This window comes from Camelus ferus, chromosome 17 (genome assembly GCF_009834535.1).
Source record: "Camelus ferus isolate YT-003-E chromosome 17, BCGSAC_Cfer_1.0, whole genome shotgun sequence".
Classification (NCBI taxonomy): domain Eukaryota; kingdom Metazoa; phylum Chordata; class Mammalia; order Artiodactyla; family Camelidae; genus Camelus; species Camelus ferus.
In genome coordinates this window covers 17950357-17972904 of record NC_045712.1, presented here as the reverse complement: position 1 = coordinate 17972904, position 22548 = coordinate 17950357, and the positions used below count along the sequence as shown (strand labels likewise).

Here is a 22548-nt window from a genome sequence, read left to right as displayed (position 1 = left end):
AAAGCAATTGAAAGCCAAGTTGGTCTTCTACAGGTCCCATCCTTTTTAGGAGAGAGGGCTCAACTAAGAGAGGTGATTTTAATTTCCATGATGTTAGGGAAATACTTGGGGTTATTACATACTTATCAGAAGCGGTTAACAGGTGGCAATCACTGTAATTGTTCAGCCGCCTCCTGAGAAGGAATTCAATTGCCTCTGTAATACCTTTGATCATGCCATTCTCTGAGAGAAGAAATGATTGATTATTCTATTATTTGATCGACCAAAACCATGACAGGCAATGACATATATATGCCTTTATAGTCTCTGGACTAATGAAAAGTGTTATTAAATCAAAAGGGAACTTTCACAAATGAGTGCTTCGAGGCCGATGTGGAAAAGTTTTAAGAGATGCGTGTATGTGTGTGTGTGTGTGTGTGTGTCTGTTTAACTAAAGAGATTTGAACCAGATAAAGAATCCCTTGACAGTGTTAAACCACACAAGAAATTATAGTGAGCTGTCTCCTGCAGCTTCACGTGAGTGATGTGAGCATATTGACAGCGGAACTGAGCCCATGGGATGTGGATGTGGTAACAGGACTCCTTACAGTAAGATCTCGTGATGGCAACGTTTTAAACAGACTGTGTAATTACCTTTGGTTCTCTTCCTTTCCTAATCCCCCCGCTTCCTTTTGCCCCAGCGGGGAAATATTGTAACAAAATGAAGAATATTCCAGAGAACAGGAAACATATAAAAGCTCTTAACAAAAAAAAACCCAATACATTAGCACACTAATGCTCCAAATACAGTAACACCTATTCTCTCTTTTTTAAAAATTTACCATTAGTTTGCCTCATCTTTGACTACCTATTTCATCACAAATAATCACCTCAGTTTGGACCCTCCCCCTTGGTGTTCCTCAATTCATTGCAAATAAAATCCAACCTAATAGTTTAAGTAAATCCATAATTTGCGGAGAGTTTGGTCTCATTTCATGTAAATGAAGGTTGGTTTTAAGCAGCACCATGCGTGTTCTCATTTGCTAGTTCAGTCGTTTTAAGTGGGCAGTGAAAACCCCAGGACGTTAACCTAAAGCAAATCAAAAGTGGCAGTTTTCACCACGTTTTACATTGCTGTTTAAACGCTCAGAATATTATCCTTTAAATTTTGCTGAAAACAACTCTCATGAGAACTTTTCTGTACACATATAAATACAGTTGACCTTTCTGGGATATTCACTCTCAATATTTGAGCAAACAACATATAATACAAAAATATCCACCGCTAGCCCACTGTCATCCCCTGCAAATTCCCCTCCAGAGACTTCCCAGATCAGAAAGGAAGGCAGTGGCGCTGAAATTCAGTGATGAGAAAACCTGGGTTCTCAGGCTCGCCCGCTGAAGCACATGGCTATTTCCTCCAGTCTCAGATGTGCAAGGACAGCAGGTTTTCTCCATCTTGACCAGGATAGGATGGTGATGATCGTCGGCAATCAGATGAATCCAGTTCTGTTCCTAGCTAGGAGTATTTACGGCATTTGAACGCCGCATCGTGTAAAGAAGTTGTCCATTTCCAGCGTCATCAGCCGTGTGGCCACACTTCCCACAAATGGAAATGAAGGCTGTCTGGGGAAGGGGATAAAAGCTGACCCCTGGGAGGTTTCACGGTAGGAGTCTTTGTGACGCGCCCTAGAAAGCCTTAGGTCGACATTCCTATGGCAGCTTCACAGTCTGTTGCTTACAGGTCTCTCTGCTACTGCTGACTTTTCTGGACAAGTCAGTAGGCATGAAGCCCCTTTGCCTTCTTGCTTGTCCAGAATCCTGGCTAAAGTTTTGAACGAACCTCCACATTTCAAAGGTTCTTCCCGTTTCTGAAGTTGCCTTAAGTCTGATTTTAAGAGAGGGCACATGCCTGGCCCTAGACCCCTACCCAGGAATGTAAGATAGGTTTAAACACTCAATGTGCATTCTCCTAATGGGGTATTTCTGTAGAGGTCTAATGAAGTGGAAGGGCTTAGAACTGGCCGTGGGACTGAGACCAGGCTTTGCCACTTTCTAACTTTGTGGCTTTGGGTCTCTGCTTCCTCCTGTGTAAGGCAATTCAGCGAGATGCCATGGAAACATGAGGTAACTCTTCCCATCGTTAGAGGAGCAACAGTGGCTGGTGTGCTGGGCTGGGAGTCAGGAGGCCCGGACTCCACTTCTGCCCCAGAGAACTCACCCTGGGTGTCAGGGACCCACTTCATCACTGTAGACTTTGCTCGTTTCATTTTCAAAATGAGAGGCCAGGACCAGGCAAGCCTGATCGCCTGGTGACTTTATCTATCCTGCTTAAGAAGGAGAGCAGAGTCCAAGCCCTCAGTGCCTTCCGGTGGGTGGGGGTGGAGGTGGTGGAGCAGCACCGGTTTTGGAAGCAGTAGCATCTGAGTTCAGGTTCCAGCCTCACCGCTTCTAGCAGTAAGCACGTGGTGGTGGGCAGACGCTCAGCCCTGCCTCCATTTCCTGATCTGTGAAATGGAGATCAAGATGATGTCTTCCTGTAAGGCTGATGGGCCGGTGGGAAGTCGAAGTGCTTAGCACAGCCAGGCACGTAGTAAATGCTTGCATTAGTTTCCTGGGGCTGCCATAACAAATGACCACAAACTCAGAGGCTTAAAACAACACACATTTATTATCCCACAGTTCTGTAGGTTAGACGTATGACACGGGTCTCACCGGGCTAGGATCCAGGCATCAGCAGGGCTGTGTTCCCTTTTGGAACCTGTTATGGGCTGAATTATTTTCTCCAAAACTCATCTGTTGAAGTCCAACTCTTCTGGTACCTCAGGATGTAATTGTGTTTGGAGATAAGGTCTTAAAAGCAGTGGTGAAATTAAAACAAGACCGTTAGGGTAGATCCTAATTTCAGATCCAGTCTGACTGGTGTCCTTATTAGAGAAAGAAATGTGGACACACAGAGACGCCAAGGATGTGTGTGCACAGAGGGATGACTGTGGACTGGGTGAGGAAGCAGCGGGAAGGTAACATCTGCCAAGCAGAGGGGCCTCAGGAGAACCCAAACCTGCTGATGTCTTGACCTTGGACTTCCAACCTCCAGAACTGTGAGCAAATAAACACCTGTTGTTTAAAGTTGGTGGAATTTGGTTATGGCAGCTCTAGCAAACTAATACAAACCAATTCTCCAGTGGACAATGTGGTTCTTCGCGTTTTCCGGCTCCTCCAGCTGGCTTGCATTGCTTGGCTTGGGGCCCTCTTGCTCCAGCTTCGTGGCCGGCAACGGCGGGTCAAGTTGATCTCACACTGAGTCTCTCTAATCTCTCTCTTGCCTGTGTCATCTGCTTTTAAGGAATTTTGTGATTACATGGTCAGTCCCTATCTTAAGGTCAGCTGATGAGCAACTTCAATTCCATTTGCAAACTGAATTCTTCCTTGCTGTGCAGCATAACATCCTCGCAGGCTTTTGGATTCGCATGTGGGCATCTCTGGGGGACCATTACTTTGCCTGTCACAGCATTCAGTGAATTCTTGCTGTTTATTGTATGGAACAGAACTTTGGCATCAGCTTAGCTTACTTTACTGACTCCAGTCCTGGAATGGAAATTACCAAACAAAAAACTTAAAAGTTACTGAGTAGAAACTGGGAAAATCATGCACAAGCTTCTGCTGACGTAGAATTCCTAGTGCACAGAATACATGACATTCCACTGAGTGGAGGCTTCAGCATTCGGATTCAGCTGGTATTTCTAGCAAACTGTTGACTTAGTATTGCTTATTTAGGCGTTTTCTGGTCATGGTAGAATGGTAATTCAGCCCAAGATTTGTCATGCTATTTCTAGGAAGTCTGCTTGTTTTAACTTTAAAAAAGAATGTTTCAGTGTTTATGGGGGAACCAAGGCTGTGTGGTTTCCATGGCATATTTGGCCTCAGTGTGTCCAGAGGAGCAAAAAGCTCAGAGCCAAAAAACGTGATAACCGTATCATTCAAAAGAATCTTTCAGGCATAAATGGTAGAAACCCAACTAAAAGTGCCTTAAGCTGAAATAGGAATTGATTAGTTCATGCAACTCCAAAATCTTGAGACGGATCTGACACTGAGCGTGGCTTGATCCAGGGACTCCGCAATACCCCGAGGACTAGGAGTCTCTCCCTCATCTCTGCTCTTTGCTTTCATCCACATTGGCCTCACTCCAGGGAGAACCCTCATGCCAGGCAGGGACTTCTCAGTCCCCTGCGTCCCAGCAACTCCAGGTTTAGATTAGCCTTACAGCCAACAAACCCAGTGCAAAGAGAGTACTTCCTTCTCCAAATCCCAAGGAGATCCCCAGGGTTGAGTTTTCCTGGATTAGGTCAGGTCATGGGCCCCGCCCTGGACCATTCATAATGCAATGCTTGCCCAGGCTGAGGTCAGGGCCACCCTGGAGCCCAGCAGCTGAAGGCAGCATCAGCCTCAACCCAAATGCATGGATGGAGAATAGGAGAATTGGAGAATCAAGCTGATCCTTCCAGAGAAAGGTACAGTGGGTACACGTATACACAAATGACCAGTGTGCACTCTCAGGTGAGGTTTCACTGTCACTCTGGAGCATGGAGCTTCTTACGCATGTCGTCTGTCTCATTTGGGCACCAGGCATCCCCTGCTGAATGCCAGGTGGGTCCACCCCAAAGTGTATAGATGCAGGGATACGTGACACAGAGGCACCAGTGGATTTGAAATAAACTTTGTTAATTTTGTACAGACAGCCAAAGGATTCCCTGAGAAGGGCTCAGGTTCTGTTCAGAGTAAGGCAAGCAGCCGAGGGAGGAGGGATCAGGTGGCTTCAGGTTCTTACAGTGTTTGGAGGTTGGGACTGGGGCGAGGGTCCCCTGTAAGCCTGAGGTTTCAGTGGCTTGACCTTCCCTGTGAGGGTCAAAGGAGGGAGAGCTCGAGCTTCTCCCTGGACCTGCCCAGATGTGGGGGAAGTCATAACAAGGAAGGACGGGGCTTTATCATAAGGAATCAGCAGTCCAACCTCAGAAACAGACTTAGAGTTTTGATTGTAGTTTCTTACTCTACTTTGAGGAGAAAGCTCATAGAAATCAAGGGTTCAAAATCCTGCCTACCCCAAACAAGCCTTGCATCCCAGCACTTGTTTCTGATCAGTATTAAAACCAGACAGTGTGGAAATCTCCAGGCTGCCTCCTGTTAGCAGGTCTTATGATACGTACAGGAAACAGACATGCTTTTTTGCACATGTGGGTTTCAATTAATAAGCAGCAATGTGTCTTTTCTCAGAGGAAACAGATTATCATGGAGGTAAAACAGTAGATATGGTTGAGCTTGGGTGGCTCTAAGGTAGGCAGGCTGCTAGATTTGACGTTGATACAAAGACAAGCATAATGTTCCTGTCCACAAGGAGCAGGTGAAGCAGTGCATGACATGAGTCATATGGGTTGAAAGGTAAATGGGTCCTCAAGGTTCTATACGAGGAGGTGGCTACAGACGGTATTTCTGACGGAGCGGACATGTGGCTACCAGGGCGTGCTTTAACAAGGTGATGTTTGACATGGTCCTTGAAAAACTAAAAGCATGCTTATGGTCTGAGGCTTGGATGTGTTTAGAAAGGACAGGTGAGGAATCAGCATAATATCCACCCTGTGACCGTGCAGAAGAAGGGAGTGCTGGACTCCACAGCGTGGCGGAGTCTCACAGGTGTCACACAGAGTAAAAGAAGCCTGATGCAGAAACGGTCACACCGTGTGATTCGGCCCATCTGAACTTCAGGGACAGGCACGAGTCATCTGTGAGGATACACATCAGACCAGTGATTTCCTCAGGGTGGATGGAGGCGGGTCCTGACCGGGAGGGGCACGAGGGAGCCTGCAGTGGGCGGGCAGGGGGCTGTCAGGCTTCTCATCTTGGCTTGAGGGGTGGGTACCTGGGTAAACGTTCATAAACGGAACATTTCCGATTTGTCACTTTACTGTACGTGCATTTTACCTAATGAGAAGGAAAAGGGCAGAGAGGGAGAGCATACTGGTAAAAATCCCACATGTGTGCATGTGGAGGCTGAATAATGGCCCCTGAAGGACGTCTGCCTCCTTAGCCCCGGACCCTGTACACATGCTTCATCACTTGGTGAGAGAGACTTGACAGATGGTGATTAAACTGAGGGTTTGAAGTGGACCCAGGTAATCCTGGATTGTCTAGTTGGGCAGATGTAACCACAGAGAGTTTTACAAGAGAAAGAGTCAGAGGCAGCAGGAGGAGATGGGAGGACAGCGGTAGAGGTTGGAGGGATGTTCTGTGAAGATGCAGGAAGGGGCCATGAGGCCAGGAATACAGGCAGCTTCTAGAAGCTGGAGAAAAACAAGGAAACAGATTCTCCCCTAGAACCTCCAGAAGAAATGCTGGCCCATCGACACCCTGATGTTAGCCCAGGGAAAGTGGTATCGGACTTTGGACTCCCAGAACTGTAGGATAATAAATTCGTGTTGTCTAAGACACCAAGCTTGTGATCACTGGTTGCAGACAGCATCACTAGGGAACTCCTACCGTGCGTATCATTTGCCAAGGACAGAATTACACCCTTACGCGCTGCCTGATCTCAGTTCATCTTCACAACTGCCCTTTGACCGAGGCTGACACCTTACCTATACTCGTTCTGTAAAGCAGGAAAGTGAGGCTCAGACAGGTCATGTGCTTTCTCCAAACCACAGAAGTGGAGAAGCCGTGATGTGGGCCCAGACACCCGAGCTCCAGGTCACCATCACTCAGCTTTGCCCCTGCCGGGCAGAAGGGGCAGCAGGAGCAGATCTGCAGAGGCCATGGTCTGGAGGAGACCAGAGAGCCCGCTGCGCCTGGGAGCTGCCCACGCTCACCTTCTGGTTGGCGTGTTCCTCCTGCAGAGCTCACAGCCCGGCCCCCAGGGTCCGTGGCAGCGAGGAAGCGGTGGGGACTGTGAGGTTGCTCTGATAGCTTTGCAGACAGGATACTTGCCTCGGTGCCTCGGCAAGCAGTTGAAATATTTCACTTGTGCCCATTGGGCACCGCATTTCATGGACATATGTTAACTAAGTTCATTAAAAAAGTAAGTCTCCCTGGTTGTCCTGAATTGAGCTGTCGCCAACAGCTGGGTGCATGTGCACACATGTGTTTGGTTGTGTTAGTGAGCGAATTCCACCAAGCTGTTGGCTCTTTCTCGCCAGATCTCTGGGACTCTAGCAGACCCATCCTTATTTACCAAGTGAGTAATCAGAAGATAGTACAACCAGCCTGTACAGAGAATTCCAGCAACTAATGTAAGAACCAAACCTGTGACACTGGTTCCCTAAGCTCCACATTTATCTCTACTGAGAATTGGACAGTCTTGCCCAGCTCCCAGTAGGCACTGCATGTATTTCTCTGTGCCTTTTGGGTGAGTCTCCTGCATCACACAGAATGGCTCTGTCATTGACTTTTTATTTGCCCAGAGCAGCACACTGGTTAGAACTAAGGGCTTTAGAGACGATCAGAACACCAGCTCCACCTCCTCCAAGCTGGGTAACCATGGCAGGTTGCTTCTGTTTTTACTGAGTATGTGAAAGAGAATGTTTTTATTCCTCCAAATCCAAAAAGGATGTTAGCCCTTTCAACAACCTCAGAGATCCTGTGGTCCCATTTCCACTTTTTGTAAGTGGAGTAATTTGGTCAAGAACAGAGGGAAGTAGGAAAATGACCAAGAGAGAAGTGAATGGCCATTCCAGCGTGTGGGCGACTGTCCGTGCAAGATTGACTAACCTTGAAAAATAGTCTTCCCGTGAGAAGCATTTCCAGTAGACGATTATGATCTATGGTATGGTAATCATTTGGACAACTATGGTTATTAGTCTTATTTGCAGACACAGTGTTCAATTATGCAGAGCACTGTAGTGCAACAGTCCCTTGGAAATTTCTCAGCCATCAGTGCAGAGACTGTTTTAAATGAATATATTCAGCAGCGCCTTCCTCAGACCTACTTACTTATCATGCACAGGAGACCAAGTACCCACGGAAAAGCAGCTCACTGCAGGGGGAGGCATGGGAGCTTTAAAACAGTTCTTAATGCACAGTAGCCAAATAATTTTTGAAAAAAAATAGTCTTACCTTCTTGCCTTCAGGGCTGTCCAGAAGGCTGTAATCAAACCTCCAAGTAAGCGGAGGTTCGTTTCCTGACCTTGTTCTAGGCAACATCCCTACACAGAAAAATCGACACCTCCTTGTCTGTGGAGCCCTCCTGGTGCTCACAAGCTGGTTTTATGTATTTATTTGCCATGTGAAGGGAAACAGGCTTAAAATAAACAGTTCTAAAAAGACCACAGCACATCACACATACGCACCCAATTCAGTCACTGCATCCCGTGGAAACTCTTCTGAACATCTCAGAGCTCAAAACTGCCACGTCAGGTTTCAAGTGTCTGTCAGAGTCACTGCTCTCGCCACTGGAGCAATAAACTACGTTTTCCAAAATCCTCCTTTTCCTAGCTGAGCTGTCCCACGTCTCTGCCACAGACCGCACATCAGCCCCGCTCCTGGCCAGGTCCTGCTGAAGATGCCCGTTCCTTGTTTTTCCATTGTAGTCGCTGCAGCCACCAGCACTTGTTGGAAAGATCCTGGTTAGAGATCCTGGTATCACTGTCTATCAGCGTTTTACTGCCTTTGTGAAAAAACAAACAAACAAACAAACAATACTGTATTTAAGGTATCTAAGTTCTCTCCAAACATATACTTTGAAAACATGTAAATAAAATGAACAAAAGTTGAAGAAAGATGGAGGAGCCAGCCAGAACCCCTGTACAAAGTCTTGAACAAAACCTCTGCCCATTGGTGGCCTGCCAGAGCTTAGGGAGGTTTGACCACAGGGAAACCTGAACAGTACATCCTACTTAGGACTTGGGGGATCTTTTTCAAGCTGGCTTCCACAAAACTGGCCCAAGTGGTGCAAAGGGGTAGGGGAGGGGTGGGGGCGTGACCTCTCAGTTGGACAGAATGCACTCCATTGGCGGGTAGGGCTCGAGGGGCAGCAGTCCAGAAGGCGAAGCTCTCGATTTGGCCTTGTGTCCTGGAGTGAAGGGTTTTCAGATCCCTGGGCCCAGAGCCCGCAGTGATAAGCTTTCAGAACCTGTGCTCTCAGCTAAAGAAAAAGCAATGCTTCCAGAGCAGGGAAATTAAGAGGAGCCTCTTTTGCAAGTTCCTTCAAGCTTACAAAGTAGTTGGTTCAGTAAAGAGTCCCTGAATAGGACCTCTGGGGACACCTCTTCAGTAGATCTGGATATTCGCAAGGCTTGCCCTTTGGAGAAGCCCAAAAATGAATTCTAGAACCACCTTTACCATAAAGAGCACATCTTTTTATACCTTCACATTCTCCCTCTGTCAGCCTCTTTCCTTGGTCTGCCCATTGCACTGGGGACCCTTGAGGTTTCCTTTGCAAGTAAAGAATGGTTGATCGGATATCTCCCACTGCCCGGGGGCTTGTCTGCTTAATGGATATCCTACTGAGTGTGGGTGCAGTCCTGGGGAAAAGGCATGGGGATACTTGTTTTTCAGTTCCGCCAGGCACTTGCTGTGTCCTGCAGGAGGAGTCACTTGCTCGGAGTCTGAGTCCCGCTTTGTGTGTGACGGCAGCAGTGGGGGAGTGAGGGTGCTGCACTGCCACGGGATTGTGAGGTCTTCACTTCGTCATTGATCCAGTCAGCAGATTCTTATTCACCGTTTACTGTGTTTCCCTTTGGTAAGTGCTGTGGATGCAGCACAGATAAAAGAGTCAGTCCATTGTCCTCATGAAGCTTGCCTTCTAGTGAGGGAGATGGAGGAAACAAATCAACAGGATGCTTGCTGAGCATGACAAGAGGGAGGGATGAAATGAACAAGAGGCTGATGCGACGTGTTCTGCGGAGGAGCACCCCCCACCCCAGACTGTGGGCAGAGGAGGTGGTGTTTTAGCTGAGGATTTGAATCTCGAGGGGAGAACCACCTACAACAGGAGTCAGGAGAAGGGCGTTCCAGGCAGAGGAAAACTGCAGATGTCAAGGCACTGTGGCAGGAGAGAACTTGGTATATCCGAGATTGTGAAAAGGGAAAGCCAGCTTGGGGAGGAATGGGAAGGGCAATGTCAGAGAAACAGGTGGGGCGGGACCCGAGAGAGGCTTGTGGGCCAGGGACCAGCATTCGACTCCTATTCTGTGTACAGTAGGGACCATGATCAGGTTTTCAGGTAGGAAGTGATGGGCTCTGGCTGACTTTTAGTGAGAATCTGGCTCCTGTGTGGAGAATAAATGAGAAGGAGATTAGAAGCTGGGAGAAGGGGATGGGAAGCTGTCACCAAAATCATTCCAGAGGTGTGATGGTGGTTTGGCCTAGGGTGGTGGTAGAGGAGCAAGAATGGAGTGATGGCTGGAAAGACGGAGGGGGAGGCTGAGTCCAGAGATGTGCTGAAAGGAGGTGATGGATTTGGGTGGGAGGGGTCCCCAGAGGGTAGCACAGGAGATGGCTTGGAGTAGGTGCTCAGTCAGGGTTTGATCTGAAGGGAACCATATTTGGAGTTTTAGGCTCAGATTCAGTCTTTGCCTCTTACGTACCTTTGGGCTGTAGGGGAGGAAAAATAATTTTCCCTCTCTGCTTACAGTTTGTTGGTAGAGACCTTTCTGTAATAAAAAACAGATTAACATGAGGAAAAAATGGAATTACGTGTGTGCACGTGACCCCCACAAAGACATGAGACTCAAAGGCAGCCAGACGCACAAGGCTCATATGCCATCCTGAGCAAGGGACGGGGTAGGGGCCTGGGGCTTCAAAGGGGGGAGGCAATTCATAGGAAGGTGAGGAGAGATGTTTGGAAAACAAAGGTCGCCCTGCCCAGCAGATAAGTCTCTCAGGTTAAAAAGTGATCTCTGGTAATAGCTCTCTTCCTGGTATAGTCCCCTGGTCTAAATTCTTTTAGGCAGTTAAGGGGGAGGTGGAAAGCTTTTCCTGAGTCTGCTGGGTGTTTATTGCCTTCAGCTCCACGTGCCAGCATGACATATTTTGGGGTGGCACCTTCTGCTACCTTTCAGGGCAAATCCTCTAACCTCTCAGCCAGGAGGTGGCAGGTCTGCAAGTCCTTTGTAAGCAGCCAGCCACCCAGATGCAGGGGTCATGATGAGGCGAGACATTTCTGGGAATGTCCGTGCCCGTACTGGTTTTACCACGGGCTCTTAGTGGTCACTGACCAGGGCTCCAGTGCAGGTGACTGGGAGAACTTTGCATTTTATTTCCACTTCTACCCTGATTTTGAGCTTAACTCCCTTTGGGCCTTTCCTACCACAGGAAAGCAGATAACTCTCCTTGACCTTCCGTTATTGACTTTGGGTGAATTTGTCCAGAACCTTGTCAATTCAGATGCTCGTTTTGCTGATGGACGAGAGACTTTTGGGAACCAGGCTACTGTCACAGACCCATCTCAGGGAAATCAAAGAGCAGCCCCGGGGCTTTGGGGGTGGGGGGGGGGTGGGTTATTCATCGTGGAGAGCATTTGCGTATGTGGCTAATTATATGCTTTATTATGGATGCTAATTTGTGCTGGAAGCTGGTACAGTGCATGTTAGCATTTAGCTCCAGTTAATGAATGAAGTTGAGTTAAGCCTTCAATATATCACTGAGCTCACTGGCTAGAAGACCTTAGGGTGGGAAACTGATGGTGTTGAGGAGAACACATTCACATAATGAGTTTCTTCCTTGTAACTCTGGGCTGTCTCTCATGCTGCACGGTGCCTGCACTACGTTTACTTTAACGGGAGGTAATTTTCAGCGGGAGAAAACCCTGGGCTGTGCTAAGAGATAAGTATCAGATTGTTGTTATTACTTGTCAGCATAATCACAGAGGGCCCCTGGGTGGACACCATTGAAGCCAACTGGAGCCCTGTGGTTTCTTTTCAAGACAGTCTTCAGGCTGTAAGAAGAAGAAAAGGAAGCTGGCATAAAAATGCATTCAGCATGTCTCACTCAGCTCCTCCCTCAGTTTAATCATCATTGATAACTTTCAAATACAGAGGATAAACAAACTTACTTTTGACCTTTGCAGTAAAGAAAATCAATCTATATTTGCTCTGCTCTCATTGGCGTCAGGAGGAGTTATGCATGCGAGTCCTTGACACATCAGTGAGATAACAGACTCCTGGATGAGCCATTTAATTTTTTTACAGCCATTTTTTTTATGTTGGGCTGGTGGGGGGTGGGATGGGACAGTGTCCTGTGTAAAGAACAACTCAGATTGACCTTGATTCCTAGAGCCCAGCTCCAGGAAGTGGGTGCCTGGGAGGGTCTGGCAAAGAAGGGGTTGGGTTGCTCTGATGGGGCAGCTACCAGAGCCCCACACCTTCCAGAAAGGCTGGTTTGATGGCTTGCGTGAGTCCTCACCCTTTATGCCCCCAACCAGGGCTGCAGTCATGCCCCTTTGTCCTCTAACCGGCCCTGGCACATGCTCCTGCTGCACTGGGATGTCCCATTGTCTTGTGGGGCAAGAAAGAGGCTGTTTCCTTAGGTGCCTGCTAAGTACCAACCACTGTGCTCGCTGCTGGAATGCAGTGTCTCACCCTTGCCTCACTGAAGCCTCACCCAGGCCAGTGCTCCCGGGATCCTCAAGTCTCAGATGAGAACAGCTGGAGAGCACACAGCTGCCAGGGGAAGTGATGCTTAAGCCAGACTGAATCCCAGGGTCGATGTTCTAAATGCAGGTTGGCAGAGCTTTTCTTTTAAGGGCCTGTCGTGCCTGTGTTTGGCTCTGTGGGCCATAAGTTCTTTGTCACAGCTCACTTCTGTCGTTGTGGAGGGAATGCATTGCCAGTATAGAAATGACAGGTCTGGTCATATTGTGTTAATTTTTTTTTTTTTTTTTTTTCACAAAAAGGTGGGTAGCCAGATTCAGCCAGTGAGCCGCAGTTTGCTGACCCTGTCCCTAAAAGCTCACTCCTTTTGACTCCTCCAGGCCCTCTGATGACAGTCTCAGGCTTTGGAGTCCCCTGGGGCCAGGCTCACACCCAGCCTCTGCCACTTACTTGCTCTGTTATGTTGGAGAAATCACTCCACCTCTGCGAGCTAGGTTCTCCTCATCTGTTCGGTGGGCTGAAGGAAACCTAAGAGGGTAGTTGTAAAGATCAAATGAGAGAACGGATGGGAAGAATTGCACCCAGAGCCTGGCCCGGGGACAGCGCTGGGCTGTGGCCTCAGGAACCCTTAGGTCAGCTCTTCTGACGTGGCTCCTGACTCTCGGGTGAAGGAGTCAAGCCTGGCCTGCCGTCTGTAGCAGTTATGCAGCGTCAGACACGGCAGGGAAGGCTCTGGGTCCATGGACCAGCTTTCAATCCTGTTCTGTCTCCAAAAGAGCACGGTGGCATGTAGCAACAAAAGTCAGACGCCTACAATGGGAATTCAGGCCTCTAAGATCCCAGGGAACGTAGGGTCCAATATTAAAGCACAAAGGAGGAAAGTGAGACATTGTAAGAAAGCTTTTTAGAGAGGGTGAGAGATACAAGGAGCCGCTCACTGTTTCACACTTGTAAGGAGAGCCCTGCTGGATTCCCCGCTCTCATCTGCAGTAAAAAGCTACAGGGCATCTGGTTCCATTGACTCACTTCCTTTTGTCGCCATGGCCTCTGGCATGAAAACTCAAACCAGTGAGACACTTCAGAATTGGCTTCTGTGGGGACTTTTCTGTCAGTCAGCTGCGGATCCTGGAAACATCAAGACGGTGACATGACACATTTCTGTTTTCATTTCTTTCCTTCTGATACGAGCATTCTAGAGGAAGCACAGTCATCACCAGATACTCACGGCTCCCTGGGGGCAGAACCCTGGACAATTAAACCACAGAATTAGATCCAGAGAATGGTAGTGGTGGTGGGAATGCAGGCTGGGGTCCTGGCCCTCAGGGTAAGTGGGGTTGAGTCATTTTATTTATCAGTAGTTTCATACACATTGGTCTGGTTATTCCTTTATCTGTTTTAATTACTTATTCCTTTCTCTCCTCTCACCTGCTTAGTAGCTGTTTAAGTGCATTTATTAACTCCCATAACAGGGTGGTTTTTAGCACCTGAAAAGCTCAGGAGATACACATGGCACCCCTCTCTCTGGGTACTTCAGCGAGGAGCTCCAGCAGAGGACATGGGGCAGGGTCTGTCCTGGGAAGGCCCCACGGGGTTACAGGGGCGTGTTACCCAACCCTCTTGCTGGATTTATTTCTCTGGCTCCCTGTTCCCCCTTCCTTCTCTCTTCCTTTCTCTTCTTTAGATGGATATGAAAATTTAGAGATTTTTCCCCCCTTTGGATTTGGGCCATCACTTTTCTTCCACAGCAGATTCTGGTAAAACACAGAAGTGCCCATTTGTTTCTTCCTGCTTATTCATTCTTGCAACAAAATAACAGGAGAACGGAGGCAGGCGCTATCAAAGGCATTTCTGTTCAAAGGAGAAACTCCTCCATGATCACTATTACCGTTGGAAGTTTCGTCGGCTCCTTTGACAGTGTAATCATTTTTCTCGCCTTGATTATTTTGCCTTGTTTCCCCGAGGCACCTGAACCCGAGATAACTTTTCTCCTTTTCAAGATGCGCCTGTTGCAGGGAAAGCCGCCGAGAAGCCTCATTTGGGCTGACGGGGCTCCGCCGGGCTGCCCCCCAGCTGGGGCTGTCGTGCGCCAGGGGCGGCAGGGGATTCTCAGGGGCCAGTGGACAAAGCATCCCAAATCCATCAGATCACCAGGTGAGAAGTTCCTCTCTGTCCACTGTCTTTCAGTCCTCAAGGGGCAGGACTCCGGCTGCCTGTGTGTCTTAACACCTCACTAACACGTCCTAGCGTCCCTTTCTGATGAAGTGAGAAGCCAGGCCTCCGAGGCAGGGCTCTCAGCAGCTGGTTGTTGGAATTCCGTAACTTTATATTCATCCTTCTGGGTAGCTTCTATTTATGGCGAGGGCACTGGTTGTCCGTTTGCTGCAGTGATTTTAAGTTTCCTTATACACATGTAACAATGAGAAGTGAGTAAAAGGAAGTAATACCTAGGTATTACGTAGATAAGGCAAACATGGTGAAGGCTGGGAAGGCTGCAGAGGATTGAAGTTAGGGGAGACTGCACTTGGTGCAGTATTGTCCCTTCCCTCTTTATTTTCAAGGTGGAGCCACTGTCTCTTGAAGCCAGTTGGCTCCATGCATCCATTGGTGAGTCTTGACAAATATGCAAAGCCCAGCTCTCCAGTGGGATGAAGAGATGGTGCTGGGGAATATTTTCGCATTAGTCTTTGGTTGTGAATGAAATAGCCCCACCAGGCTCTTTCCCTGGGATATCAGGTCAGGGCAGCGGGGAGATGGGACTTCAGAGTTTGGTCAACTCAGGTTTGCTTCTCAGCCAGGAAAAGTGTCATCATAGATTCTGGATTCACTACCACCTGGGGTCATATCCGAGCTCTGGCACTTATTAATTGGGTAACCACAGGCAAGTTACACATCCTTGTGCTGCAGTTTTCTTATCTGTACAATGGGATAATAGTAGAAGTTACCGATAGGGTTGTTGGGGAGATTGATTGAGTGAAAAATAGAGCATACCTAGAAAACATGCCTAGAACATAATTTCATGGTTAAGTGCTTAGTGGTAGGTGCTCTGATCATCACCATTGTCATCTCTCCCTGTTTGTGAGTCAGACTGGTAGTACCTGCCTCTAAAAGTCAGTTGTCCGTGGTGGATACACAATGAATGCTAATCCCTTGCCAGTCCCTTCTCCGGGAAAATGCGAGACACACAGGCTGATACAAACTTCCAAAGCTACAGAGATAACACGGCTGTCGTACCTTAATTTTGAACGGTAGCGTGACCACAGTGGGGTTTTTGAGTGCGGCTGCCTTCCCAGACCCTGGGATGCCGGATATTCACTCTTGCGGGAGGCAGATGTGAATGTCACTCATTCAAAATGGCACCCTCGCCTTCTGTTGGAGTTCCCTGACCAGGCAAGCCAAGCAAATCACGCATTCGTAAGAGTCCTTTTGCGTAAGCACATCCAGCTACAGCAGGAGTGAGCTTCTTTCCCCTTAAGATAGAAACATTGATGTCTTCAGTAGCTAAGCCCAGCTTTAAACCCATGTTACTCCTCTTGACTGAAGTTAGCACCATTTTATTAAGCTGGCGGTGAGCTGCAGCTGCCCCACCTTCCCTCTGTTCATCTACTATCGATCTAAACTAATCACGTAATTAGCCAGGACAAGAAGTCTTCTGCGATGTTAAATAACTCTAAAAACCTGCTGGAGATGCTTGAGTGGCCTGATTGGATTTAACTTGAAATTCATTACCTCTAGACTAAGCTCCGTTAAATGCAGGGCCTAGAAGACAAGCTGGATTCTGCACTGAGAACAAATTCTGCTTATTTATAGAAAAAAAAAAAATCATCCCTTTAGGCCAGTGGTTTTCAAAGTGTGGGCCCTGAGCCGCCAGTGCCAGCCTCACCTGGGACGATGTCAGGCCCTGCCCTACTCCAGACCTCCAGAATCCGAAACTCTGCAGGTGGGGCCTTGCAGTCAGTTCTGCACGCCCTCCTGGTGACACTGACGGAGGTTAAAGCTTGCGAACCAGTGCTTTAGACTGTCTCTTCAGATCATGGACTTGTTTTTGTGGGCTTACCTTCTGGTAGAGAGAAGAAAAAAGAGGAAAGGGGGAAAAAGAGGAAAAAAAAAAAAAAAGGGAAGGACAGGAGAGAAAATCAGAAAGGTGGGCAAAGAAGCCCTCAGCCACCTGGTGGGAAGTCTGCTTACTAGAGTGTGTGATCTTGGCCCAGCAGCATGGGGCTCGTCCAGGGTCTGGGAGTAATATTCCAGAGCCTTCCTTAGAAACAGTGTGGGACAGGGAGATGTTCACCCCAGGCCAGGGAGACTGGACAGACTGCTCAGAGTGACCAGAATGCTGCCATGCTGTCAGACATGTGGGAGGACGGTGGGGCATTTCCAGGGCGAATGGAGGGTCCAGGACAGAGGGCTCGCCCAGGATGGAGGGCTCGCCCAGGATGGAGGGCTCGCCCAGGATGGACACACGGAGCATACTTAGTAAATGCTCTTTGACTTGATGAAGTTTGAACCTTAGTAGCGTAGATTGAGTTTCCCCAGCTACTTTTGACCTGGAGAAAGCAGGGGTATTGACTGGTCCTGGTCTGCAGGGAAAAGCCGCAGTTAGCCATAGGGCATCTCTTGTGCCCTCTCCTCCTGCCCCCCTGAGAAAGAGCTTGGCTTGGAGGCAAAGCCACAGCGTCAGTACGTGGATTCACGTTCTTACCAATGTGGGACCTTAAGCAAGTCAGACTTCTAAACTCCAGGCTCCTCCTCTGCAGAAGGAGGGTAATAGTTACTTCCAGACCTTTTTGCTCAGCATCGAAGCACTGGCTCCTGTACAGACAATACTGGGCACACGAGAGGTGTTGAATAAGTGTTAAATAAAAGAAAAGGGAAGGGAGGGAGGAAAGAATGAAGATTGTTTGATTTTTGTGAGGCTTATATGAAATAATTCTTTGAAAATGCCTGCGTGGCTCTTGGTACAAAGATGTACTGTAAGTGGTGTCTGTCAGGAGGAGGAGGAGGAGGAGGAAGAAAAACAGACTTAGGAAAGTCCTCTGGGTGCCAAGAATTGGGCGTATGTTCTTACTGAGAATCTAGCCCTGCTCCTCCCATTGCCTTGCCTTCTGCAACCCACAGGCACTCCGCTTTCCAGCTATCCTCAGGGGCCACGGCTACTTTTGGCGCTGAGTCCATAGCCTCCAAGTCTAATGCACAGTAGGTGATCACAGTGACTCGAGAACTGAAATGAACAGCAAGCGTGTGGCCATGCTTGAGGGTTGGTGGTGGTGGCTGTTCCAGTGGGACTGATGTATTTTCAATCCCTTTAACTGAGTAATTACAGGTTAATTGTTTTACCTTCTTTTTTCTCTAGACTAGGTAATCATTAACCTTTTGGTTAACACATTTGCCTCACAGACATAATAAGCATTTTTGGCAACACCTTTCCCGTGTGTTATTAAGTTGCAGAAATGCCGTTAGTTGCCTTCATTTATGTGATTAAAGGGATGCTCTCCTCTTGAGAAGGTGTGGGGGTTCCCTGCCTTTCCTTACCTGTGCCTCCCCCTCTCCCTGTGAACATCACTGCAACGGACCAACCGGTCAACTCAACGGACAGCTCAGGAGAGAAACTGAAAATGGTGTTTATCACATTTGCTGAAAGTCCTTGGTTAGTAATTCTTCTCCAAAGAGTATAGTTTTTGGGAATCGGACCTGATTTGATCCCAAATCCCCTTACAAACAACTTTGTGACCTTGTGAGCAAGTTGCCTTTCGGAGCCTAAACTTGCATCTGTATTGTATAGGGACCTCGTGTGCATTAAGCAACATTTGCAAATGTATCTGTCTACAATAAATATACTGCCAAAAGTTAGTTTCCTTCTTTCACCATTAAGTTGGGCAGGTATCAACAGACACAGACCATCAGGGGAAGGAGGCCCTCGCCCAGACCTTAGTTTCAAGCTTGGACACAGAGAAGAATTCGATGGGAAAGGTTTCTGTTCCAGGAAATACACAGCTCCTTCTCACCGTCTGAAAGAACTGATGGGGTGTAAGAAGTGTTATTCTGTAATTTGGGTTCAGTGTGGTGAAGACAACCATGGGGGAAAGGTCCTTTCAAGCTCCTTGCCAAAGACAGAGTATCATTCGCTTCCACTGTTTGGGTTTTGATTGCAAGTGGAACAACAGAGCCTGAAAAGTGAGTCCTCAAAGATCATCAGCAGACCCCTTCCTGGGGAATGCTGTCAACGCACAGAGTAGCTGCTGAGCTGTTCTGTGTGACAAGCTCAGGGCTGGAAGTGCCCCCCTCCCCAAGTACAGTCGTCCACTGTTTAGCATAAAACTAGCAGCCCTCCAGCTCTTGAGCAACACAGCAACACCCTAGTGGTATTTGGGCCCAAGAAGAAATCAGAGAGGGAAAAGGCGGCTTCTGCTCGGGACGCTGTTCTGACCTAAGCACTGTTTCCCATTGCTTTTTGTATCATTTCCATGCAGACCAGACCCACCTTAGCAAATGGAGTAATAGTAGTGTTTGTACTTTATTTGGACCAGTAGGCTTTTTTAGTTCTCGGCTTTGTAACATCTCTTAAAAGGCACAATATACAGTCCCTGTTGGGTTACCATGCCTTCCAGCCAAGCCTGGGGTCCTGGGGCTGCCCTTCTGCCCCCACAGCCTCCAAGCCGTGGCGGAGTGACAGGAAGACACAGAGGTGAGGGAGTCCATGGGATGGCAGGTGGAAATGAGGCTCCTGTGGGTGTGAACTGCAAAATGGAAAACAAAACTGCAGGTAGGCCTGTCCTCTGACTCAGCTGGTTCCTCAGGGACTCAGCGCTCATTCCCTTCTTTGACTGAAAGCCAATGAGTAAAATGTGGAATTAGCCCTAAAGGCAGGGGGCAGGGCTTCTGGTGACATTTGCTATTGAAACCGAGATGGAATCAATGACGTGCTGGGAATAAGAGAAGTTGGTATCTTTAGGGCTCTTCTTTGGACCACAAATCGGCCCCCCTTGAGCTGGGGGAACTCATCAGTAGTTGCCATTTTTCCTTCCTGGCATTTTACCTTCTGAACGCATCCTGTTCAGACTGTGGTGCTTTCCCCTTCAGCTAAGAAAGAAGCATCCCAGACCAGGCTTGGGAACCAGAGGCTTCTCAGTCTCAAGAAGGCATTGCTAACAACTGGCAATAAACCAGGCTTTGGCAGACATAGAGGAAGACTGGAAACAAGATGCAGTTCAGTCATACTCAGTCTCTTGGCTTATGTTGTATCAGAAACGGTCAAAGGCCAAATGCCCTAAGTAGTGGGCTCAGTGGTGCCCCCCTCAAAAGATACATGTCCATGTCAAATCCCTGGGTCCTGTAAATGTTACTTTGAAAAAGCGGCTTTGTGGGTGTAATGAAGTTAAGGATATTAAGATCTCAAGGGTATCATTTTGGATTATCTGCATGGTCCCTAAATCCAATAACAAGTGTCCTTCTTAGAGAGGCAGCGAGGAGAGACACACAGAGAGAAAGGACGGGTGTGAAGAGAGAGGCAGAGCGCAGAATGAGGCCAAGGAGCTGCAGGTGTGCCAGCAGCCACCAGCAGCTGGGAGGGGTCCCCCCCTGAGCCTCGGCAGGGAGCGCGGCCTGGCCAGAGTTTGGACGTCTGGCCCCCGGCACTGTGGGAGAACACACCTCTGTGGCTGTAAGGCACCGCGTTTGTGGGGACTTGGTGTGGCAGTCACAGGGAACTGCACACCGCATGTCTGTGATGGTGCTGGGGTCAGGGAGTCGCCCGTAAGCCCAAAGAGATTCTCCAGGAGGCTTTTTGTGAAAAAGAAAAATCATGCTTTTGGTTCTGTGTAGCAGTGCTATTGGTGTGTTTCACTTTTCTCTATAAACCCTAATCCCCTGTTTGACTAATCTCCCAGAGGAAAGGAAGAGCCCACTTCTGTCATCCTTTCTTAAGGAAACGCACTGTTACGGGCAAGGCGCCTGCTTCCTAGACCAACGCCGAGAGCTTTTCCATTCTTTTCCTTACGTTCCTACCCCTGCAACAGCCTGGTCCGAGCTGTCCAGTCTCTGCCTTGCATGCTTATTAGTGTCCGGAAGCTAATTTTGCCGACGTAAGCTCTTCTGGCTCTGCCTCTCTGCACCCAAGGCAGGAGGAGAACACAACCCAGGGAAGACTGTCCATGTCTCGTCCTGTTACCTCCCCCACCGCGATGGAAACTCTCTAAATCTTAGCTCGGCCTTAACCAACCTTTGGTTTACAAGAAGCCCGGGTAGATCTGAGAGATCAACTTCCTCAGTTGTGCCTTTCAGAGGTCCCCAAATATCAATTTTTAAGTTAGCTGACATGCAAGATAAATATTTTAACTATCATTTTATTCCTTTCCAGGCCAAGGGACAATTTAGAAAAGGTTCTATTCTAAGTACACAGCCAAGGAAGTGTGGACGGGCTGTCGGCGCCGTTGTTTTGAAGGTGGCCTGTCAGTCACTGTGATTGAAACATAACCCCAGTGGCTTCCACAAGTGTAATAAAATGCTTTGCGGAAGGTTGTGGAACTGTAGGAGCTCATAAAGGCTGCTCAGCTTCATCTCCAGTGCCGCGGGGTCCGAGAGCACGAGGCCCATTTCCTCACGCTCTAGGATCTGTTCCAGTTCTTTCATGCCTGGAAATGACAACATAAAACCAGACATTTAGTTAGAACCAATAGCTTTTTTGAATCATGGCAGTAAACAAAATGTCAGTTTGCTTACTGCTAATCCGTTAGATCGCCATTAGCATTTTACAAGGAGCCACGGAGACTCCTGTCCTGGGCAGATGATGTGAAGCAGGTGGGTGCCAGCCCTGCTGATGCCCGTGCTCCCTGGATCCCGCATGGCCCATGGCTTCTGCCCTCAGCCCCAGCCCCCGAGGTCAGCTGCGTGGTCTCTTAAGATTCCGTTTTGTGGACACACATCTTACATACACACTGAAGCCAAGTCAGACCTTTAATTACGTAAGAACAGGTTCTCAAACACAGCCATTAGCAGAAGTACCTGGTGAGCTTGTTAAAAACACAGATTTTTGCATTCTGCCCCCCACATTCTGAACTGGCAGGCCTGGAGAGAAAGCCGGGAATCTGTGCTTGTTGACAAGCCCACCCCGTGAGTCGGAGGCGCCCCAGCCCTGGACTGGGAGGATGACTGAGCAGTGTGTAGCAGGCAGAATCAGCTTTGCTTCAAGGCCAAGTTACCTGAAGGATTTCAGCCAGGCTTACAACAAATAATTTTTACTCACAAAATAGGAAAGTGCAGGGAAGCCCTTTAATCTTATTTGGAAAAAAAAAAAAAAGATAATTCCTAGGTTGTAGAAATGCAGTTTCATAGCCCTGAAACCATCTCTTTACCCCAAGGGAGACCCTGTCAGAGCCTGGGCTTCTGCGCCTTAGTTACTGGGACCAGTACCAGTGCGGTCAGGGGCTGGGCTGGCCAGGGCGACCTGCTCGGAGGATACTGGGAAGGACAGACCATTGCAGGAAAGAGAACATTAAACAGGAGCGGACAAAAGAGAATTTTACGGGCTAGATTTCGTACAATTTGGGGAAGACTGACAGGTCTCTGAGGAGGCGTGAGGGGCGGGTGCCGCGGGGGCTGAGGTGCAAAGACCCAGCTTCCTGCGAGTTCCAGTGAGCAGCTCAAGGATGTCCCCAGCGCCAGCCCATTCAGCCCCACCGGCTGAGGACCCACCGGCACGCACTTCAGCCTCTGGTACCTGGGGTGAGTTTTTAGTGAGTCTAGTACTCCACTTTTTCTGTAAGTTCATAACAAGGTCAGAGAGCAAAGGGCAGGCAGGGCATCCCTTTGGAATTAAATCTCCCTGCTGGAATCCAGAACACAGAAGCCTTAATCACTTCTGCTTCTGCCTTCACATTATAGTTTGGGATCCACTCCCGCCCAGGTCCCTGGGTGTCTGGAGGCGAGGGGTGGAAAGTCAGGGGCATGTACAGCCCGGAGAAGGGGGTCTGTCTCATTATCTGTGTGACACTGGGGTCGG

At 48.5% G+C, this 22548-nt stretch overlaps 1 protein-coding gene and 1 long non-coding RNA gene across 10 annotated transcripts in view; one reads left to right on the top strand and one right to left on the bottom strand.

The window, feature by feature from the left end:
• LOC116657105 overlaps positions 1-22548 on the top strand; it is a 551457-nt gene that overhangs the window by 488902 nt on the left and 40007 nt on the right. The gene's annotated exons all lie outside the window — the stretch shown is intronic.
• The window catches only part of FHIT (fragile histidine triad diadenosine triphosphatase), a 1254006-nt gene continuing 1252335 nt past the window's right edge, over positions 20878-22548 (bottom strand). For all 8 annotated transcript variants that reach the window (XM_032458165.1, XM_032458163.1, XM_032458162.1 and 5 more), the window contains one exon: positions 20878-21181. The gene's annotated coding sequence lies outside the window, so the exon portion shown is untranslated. The remainder of the gene's footprint in view (positions 21182-22548) is intronic.